The following is an 8,572-nucleotide window of genomic DNA, read 5'->3' as shown; positions in this document are numbered from 1 at the left end:
GAAGTGTTATGTAGTCGACGTTCACATAACACCACTAGAGGCTAGACAACATACATCTTATCAAAATATCAAACGAATACCAAATTCACATGACTACTCATAGCAAGACTTCTCCCTTGTCCTTAGGAACGAACATAATTACTCACAAAGCATATTCATGTTCATAATCAGAGGGGTAATAATATGCATATAGGATCTGAACATATGATCTTCCACCAATTAAACCAACTAGCATCAACTACAAGGAGTAATCAACACTACTAGCAACCTACTAGCACCAATCCCGGACTTTGAGACAAGAATTGGATACAAGAGATGAACTAGGGTTTGGAGATGAGATGGTGCTGGTGAAGATGTTGATGGATATTGACCTCTCCCGATGAGAGGAGCATTGGTGATTATGATGATGGTGATGATTTCCCCCTCCGGGAAGGAAGTATCCTCGGCAGAACAGCTCTGCCGGAGCTCTAGATTGGATCCGCCAAGGTTCCGCCTCGTGGCGGTGGAGTCTCGTCCCGAAAAGTTCCTTTTTCTTTTTTTTCTCATCTAAAGACCTCATATAGGAGAAGATGGGCATAGGAGAGCCACCAGGGGGCCCACGAGATAGGGGGGAACGCCCTGGGGGGGGCGCCCCCCACCCTCGTGAGCAGGGTGTGGGCCCCCTGGCCTTCATCTTTGGCGTGGATTTTTCTTTATTTCTTTTATGACGTTCCATGGAGTTTCAGGACTTTTGGAGTTGCGCGGAATAGGTCTGTAATATTTGCTCCTTTTCCAGACCAGAATTCCAGCTGCCGGCATTCTCCCTCTTTATGTAAACCTTGTAAAATAAGAGAGAATAGCCCTAAGTATTGTGACATAAAGTGAAATAACAGTCCATAATGCAACAAATATCGATATAAAAGCATGATGCAAAATGGACGTATCAACTCCCCCAAGCTTAGACCTTGCTTGTCCTCAGGAGAAAAGCCGATCACAATAAATATATCTTCATGTTTAGAGGTAGAGGCGTCGATAAAAATAAAATACGGACATTAAGGCATCATGATTATTCTTATAATAGCAACATATATAGGTTTTGTCATATGATTACTTATGTTCAAGTGATGATCTATTCACAATGCAAAAGTATAAATCATAAACCTTATTGGACTCCGACAAACTATAATCTCAGTCATTGAAGCAATTGCAATTTATCATAACATCGGAAAGAGTCTATGTCAGAGCTAAAAAGCAAGTCCACATACTCAACTATCATTTAGTCCTCCATAATTGCTAACACTCACGTGATACTTGTGGTTACAGAGTTTTAATCGGACACAGAGAAAGATAGGGGCTTATAGTTTTTCCCCACAACCTTTTACCTCAAGGGCAATGTCAACAATAATGGTTCATGCTCCCCTACATCCAATTAGATATATATATATCATGTTCTTTCCAACATGCTGAGCTTGCCAAAGGATAAAATAAAAAAGAAAAGGTGAAGATCACCATGACTCTTGCATAAGGTAGAAGATAATAATAAAGGATAGGCCCTTCGCAGAGGGAAGAAGAGGTTGCCATGCGCTTTTATGGTTGGATGTATAAAATCTCAATGCGAAAGAACGTCACTTTATATTGCCCCTTGTGATATGAACCTTTATTATGCAGTCCATCACTTTTATTACTTCCACATCACAAGATCATATAAAGATTATTTCTCCCACACCAATCAATCATACATATTTAGAGCAATTTTTATTGCTTTGCACCGACGGCAACTTACTTGAAGGATCTTACTCAATCCATAGGTAGATATGGTGGACTCTCATGGCAAAACTGGTTTAGGGATATTTGGAAGAACAAGTAGCATTTCTACATGGTGTCGAGAATTTGGCTAGCATGAGGGGGAAAGGCAAGCTCAACAAGTTAGAGGAACCATGACAACATACTTTATCTCAGATATAAGAAAGACATAACTCATTACGTTGTCTTCCTTGTCCAACATCAACTCTTTAGCATGTCATATTTTAATGAGTGCTCCCAATCATAAAAGATGTCAATGATAATATATCTATATGTGAAACCTCTCTTTCCTTATTACTTCCTATTAATTGCAACAATGACCAAAGCTATGTCTACCAACTCCCAACAACTTTTAATCATCATACTCTTTCTATGTGAAGTCATTACTCTCAATAAGATCAATATGAACTTTTTATTTCTTTTATTCTTTTCTTATTTCTTTTATTCACCCAAGATCATGGCAAAATAATCAAGACCTTGACTCAACACTAATCTTTATTATATATAACTCACGAACTCAATTACCTAGAGGGATCTTAAAGCAAAACTCAAAACTAGATCATGCCATAAACTTTATTCTACTAGATCAAGATACTACTAATAGGATCGTACTAAGCAAACGGTAAATATAGGAGTTGTGATGGTGATACGATACCGGGGTACCTCCCCCAAGCTTGGCAGTTGCCAAGGGGGGTGCCCATACCCATGTGATCATGTCTCCTTCTTTGTTGTTGGTGTAATACTCTTGGCGATTATTCCTCTAAGGATACGGTTCTCCTCCTCGAGCTTATTGACTTGCTGCTTGAGGTCGATTATTTCCTTACGAAGCTTTCCTATGACAGCTAAAGATCCCTGCACCCAAGGGTGTTGCATAGCTGCGGGAGAACAAGTGACACTCCTCTTCATATTTTCATAACTAAGAAATCTAACATTAGAAGGGATAACCGAGTTTGGAATAGCTGAGCTCTGTAGTTTCCCCAGCGTGAACCCAGCTCGGAGGCTAGAGGTGACTTCTTGATCCTCCATAGCATCTACTCTCATCAAGTCAGCCTCCATCTCCTCCTCCGTTGCTAGCCCAAAGTGGTCAGCATCTCTGTTTGCCCTTGGTTCCGGTGCCGGATTAGATACCCGGCTCTCCCTGATTGACTCTTGAGAAGACATCTTGCTCTAATTTGCAGTAGCAACAACTCGAAACCAAAAACAGAGGAAATTTGCATGATACGGGAGTCAAAACCTTCGGGAGAATATATAATGAATTTTGACCAACCAAAATACGTATCGTGCAAGAAAACGGAGTCCGGAAAGCACACGAGGCGCTCACGAGGTAGGGGGCGCGCCCAGGGGGGTAGGGCGTGCCCACCACCCTCGTGGGGCCCTCGTGTCCTTCCCGGATTGCTACTTATTTTTTCTATTTTTCTAAATATTCCAAAACGGAGAAATATTGCCTTAAAAATTGTTTTGGAGTCGGTTTACTTACCGTACCACATACCTATTCCTTTTCGGAGTCCGAAACGTTTCGGGAAGTGTCCCTTATGTATTCCTCCGGGGTTATGGTTTCAATAATATTGGTTTCAAGATTATGGGATTACCTGAGATATAATGTTTAATTCTTTGACCGTTTACCACCTTTGGATTTGTGCCCTCAAAGTTGTTGATTTTTATGGCACCGGAACGATAGACCTCTTCGATGACGTAGGGGACTTCCCATTTAGAGAGAAGTTTTCCTGCAAAAAATCTTAAACGAGAGTTGTATAGCAATACATAATCACCTACATTAAACTCACGCTTTTGTATCCTTTTGTCATGCCATCTTTTAACTTTTTCTTTAAACAACTTGGCATTTTCATAAGCTTGGGTTCTCCATTCATCAAGTGAGCTAATATCAAATAACCTCTTCTCACCGGCAAGTTTAAAATCATAGTTGAGTTCTTTAATAGTCCAGTATGCCTTATGTTCTAGTTCGAGAGGTAAGTGACATGCTTTTCCATAGACCATTTTATACGGGGACATGCCCATAGGATTTTTGTATGCAGTTCTATAAGCCCATAATGCATCATCAAGTTTCTTAGACCAATTCTTTCTAGACCTATTAACAGTCTTTTGCAAAATTAATTTGAGCTCTCTATTGCTCAACTCTACTTGACCACTAGACTGTGGGTGATAAGGGGATGCAATTCTATGATTAACATCATATTTAGCAAGCATTTTACAGAAAGCACCATGAATAGAATGTGAACCACCATCAGTCATTAAATATCTAGGGACTCCAAACCTCGGAAAAATAACTTCCTTAAGCATTTTAATAGAAGTTTTATGATCAGCACTACTAGTTGGAATAGCTTCTACCCACTTAGTAACGTAATCAACAGCAACTAAAATATGTGTGTATCCATTAGAGGCAGGAAAATGTCCCATATAATCAAAGCCCCAAACATCAAACGATTCAATAACAAGTGAATAATTCATAGGCATTTCTTGACGTCTACTAATATTACCAATTTTTTGACATTCATCACAAGACAAGACAAACTTACGGGCATCCTTGAAGAGAGTAGGCCAATAAAAACCAGATTGCAATACCTTATGGGTAGTTCTATCTCCAGCGTGGTGTCCTCCATAAGACTCGGAATGACACTTGCGTAGGATCTGTTTCTGTTCATTCTCAGGTACACAACGCCTAATAACACCATCTACTCCTTCTTTATAAAGATGTGGGTCAACCCAAAAGTAATGTCTCAAATCATAGAAGAACTTTTTCTTTTGTTGGTATGTGAAGCTAGGTGGTATAAACTTAGCAACAATATAATTAGCATAATCAACATACCATGGAGTACTACGACAAGTACTTATAACATTTAATTGCTCATCAAGAAAGTCATCATTAATAGGTAGTGGGTCATCAAGAATATTTTCTAACCTAGACAAGTTGTCTGCAACGGGGTTCTCAGCTCCCTTTCGATCAACAATATGCAAATCAAATTCTTGTAGCAAGAGAACCCATCTAATAAGTCTAGGTTTAGCATCTTTCTTTTCCATAAGATATTTAAAAGAAGCATGATCTGTTTGAATAGTTACTTTAGAATCAACAATATAAGATCTGAACTTATCACAAGCAAATACAACTGCTAAAAGTTCTTTTTCAGTAGTAGCATAATTTCTTTTGGCATTGTCTAGAGTCTTACTAGCATAATGAATAAAATTTAATTTCTTATCGACTCTTTGCCCTAGAATATCACCTACAACATAATCACTAGCATCACACATAATTTCAAAGTGTAAATTCCAATCAGGTGGCTGAACAATAGGTGCAGAGACTAATGCTTTCTTAAGTATTTCAAATGCTTCTACACAATCATCATCAAAGACAAATGGTATATCTTTTTGCAATAAATTAGTCAGAGGCCGAGAAATTTTTGAGAAGTCCTTAATGCACCTCCTATAAAACCTGGCATGACCAAGGAAACTTCTTATACCTTTGATGCCTTGGGACATGGCATCTTTTCAATAGCATCAACCTTGTCTTTATCAACTTCAATACCTCTTTCAGAAACTTTGTGCCCCAAAACAATACCTTCATTAACCATAAAGTGGCACTTTTCCCAATTCAAGACAAGATTAGTTTCTTCACATCTCTGCAAAACTCGATCAAGATTGCTCAAGAAATCGTCAAAAGAGGAACCATAGACAGAAAAGTCGTCCATGAAAACCTCACAAATCTTTTCACAAAAGTCAGAGAATATAGCCATCATGCATCTTTGAAAGGTAGCAGGTGCATTACATAAACCAAAAGGCATACGTCTATAAGCAAAAGTACCAAAAGGGCATGTAAAAGTAGTCTTTGATTGATCTTTAGCCGACACAGGTATTTGAGAGAAACCAGAATAACCATCTAGAAAGCAATAGTGTGTGTGTTTGCATAATCTTTCTAGCATTTGATCAATAAAAGGTAAGAGGTAATGATCTTTCTTAGTAGCTTTATTTAATTTGCGGAAATCAATTACCATCCTATAACCTATGATAATTCTTTGTGGAATCAATTCATCTTTATCATTAGGAACAACAGTAATACCTCCCTTCTTAGGGACACAATGGACATGACTTACCCACTCACTATCAGCAACGGGGTAGATTATACCTGCCTCCAGAAGCTTTAGTATTTCTTTTCTTACCACTTCTTTCATTTTAGGATTCGGACGTCGTTGAGGATCACGAACTGGTTTGGCATCTGCTTCCAAATTTATTTTATGTTGGCATAGAGTGGGACTAATGCCCTTAAGATCATCAAGAGTATATCCAATAGCAGCACGATGCTTGTTCAGAGTTTCCAATAATCTTTCTTCTTCATGCTCTAAAAGGTTAGCACTAATAATAACATGATATATCTTCTTTTCATCAAGATAAGCATATTTAAGATTATCAGGCAATGGTTTAAGCTCGAACACGGGATCGCCCTTGGGTGGAGGAGGATCCCCTAAGATTTCAACAGGCAAGTTGTGTTTCAGAACAGGTTCCTATTTAAAGAATACTTCATCTATTTCCCTTCTTTCATTCATGAACATATCATTTTCATGGTCTAGCAAATAGTGTTCTAAAGGATCACTAGGAGGTACTGCAATAGAAGCAAGACCAATAATTTCATCCATACTAGGTAATTCTTCCTCACGATGTTGTTTACTAAATTTAGAGAAATTAAACTCATGAACCATATCATCCAAGCCAACAGTAACAACATTCTTTGTGCAATCTATGGTAGCATTGACAATATTTAAGAAGGGTCTACCAAATATAATGGGACAAAAACTATCTTGTGGGGAACCAAGAACAAGAAAATCAGCAGGATATTTAGTTTTCCCACACAAGACTTCAACATCTTTGACAATTCCCATTGCTGAAATAGTATCTCTATTGGCAAGTTTAATTGTGACATCAATATCTTCTAACTCAGCAGGTGTAATTTCATTCTTAATTTCTTCATATAAAGTATGCGGTATAACACTAGCACTAGCACCCATATCACATAAGCCATGATAACAATGATCCCCTATTTTAACAGAAATAACAGGCACGCCTACCATGGGTCTATGTTTATCTTTAGCACAAGGTTTAGCAATTCTAGCAGTTTCACCTTCGAACTGAATAACATGCCCATCAATATTATTAGACAAGAGATCTTTAACAATAGCAATATTAGGTTCTACTTTAACTTGTTCAGGAGGTGTATAAGTTCTAATATTGCTTTTACGAACAACAGTTGAAGCTTTAGCATGATCCTGTATTCTAACAGGGAAAGGTGGTTTCTCAATATAAGAAGTAGGAACAATAGGATCATTATAAGTGACAGTCTTTTCTTCAACTTTAATAGGTGCAACTACTTTTACTTCTATGGGAGGATGATATTTAAACCACTTCTCCTTAGGGAGATCAACATAAGTAGCAAAAGATTCACAGAAAGAAGCTACTATCTCAGAGTCAAGTCCATATTTAGTGCTAAACTTACGGAAAATATCGGTATCCATGAAAGATTTAACACAATCAAACTTAGGTGTCATACCTGACTCCTTACCTTCGTCGAGATCCCAATCTTCAGAGTTGCGTTTAATTCTATCCAATAAATTCCATCTGAATTCAATAGTCTTCATTATAAAAGAGCCAACACAAGAAGTATCGAGCATGTTGCGATTGTTTTCAGAAAGCCGAGCATAAAAACTTTGCATAATTATTTCTCTTGGGAGCTCATGGTTGGGCCATGAATATAACATTGATTTAAGCCTCCCCCAAGCTTGAGCGATGCTTTCTCCTTCGCGAGGCCAGAAATTATATATGTAATTGCGATCACGATGAACAAGATGCATAGGGTAATACTTTTGATGAAATTCCAACTTCAATCTTTTATAGTCCCAGAATCTCATATCATCACATAGCCTATACCATATCAATGCGTCTCCCTTCAAAGATAAAGGGAAGACCTTCTTCTTAGCAACATCATCGGGTATACCTGCAAGCTTAAATAATCCACAAACTTCATCCAGATATATTAAGGGCTCATCGGGATGCTTTGTTCCATCTCCTGTAAAAGGGTTAGCTAGCAGTTTTTCCATCATAGCCACAGGAAATTCAAAAGGAGTTTCATTTTCAATAGGTTTAGTAGGTTGAGGAGAAACTCTTTGCTCTACTGGACGGGGTGAAGATACCCCGAACAAGCCCCTCAGAGAATTACTTTCCATAGTAACAAGTGACAATAAATTTCAGCACACTATATAAATTTTTCCTTACCAAATTCCACCTACCAAAGGCGCTACACTCCCCGGCAACGGCGCCAGAAAAGAGTCTTGATGACCCACAAGTATAGGGATCTATCATAGTCCTTTCGATAAGTAAGAGTGTCTAACCCAACGAGGAGCAGAAGGAAATGATAAGCGGTTTTCAGCAAGGTATTCTCTGCAAGTACTAAAATAAGTGGTAACAGATAGTTTTGTGATATGATAAATTGTAATGAGCAACAAGTAACAAAAGTAAATAAAGTGCAGCAAGGTGGACCAATCCTTTTGTAGCAAAGGACAAGCCAGAACAAACTCTTATAATAGGAAAAGCGCTCCCGAGGACACATGGCAATATCGTCAAGCTAGTTTTCATCACGTTCATATGATTCGCGTTCGATACTTTGATAATTTGATATGTGGGTGGACTAGTGCTTGGGTACTGTTCTTACTTGAACAAGCATCCCACTTATGATTAACCTCTATTGCAAGCATCCGCAACTACAACAAAAGTATTAAGGTAAACCTAACCA

This window comes from Triticum dicoccoides, chromosome 1A (assembly GCF_002162155.2).
Source record: "Triticum dicoccoides isolate Atlit2015 ecotype Zavitan chromosome 1A, WEW_v2.0, whole genome shotgun sequence".
NCBI classification, from domain to species: Eukaryota; Viridiplantae; Streptophyta; class Magnoliopsida; order Poales; family Poaceae; genus Triticum; species Triticum dicoccoides.
Note: the sequence above shows the minus strand (reverse complement) of the source record.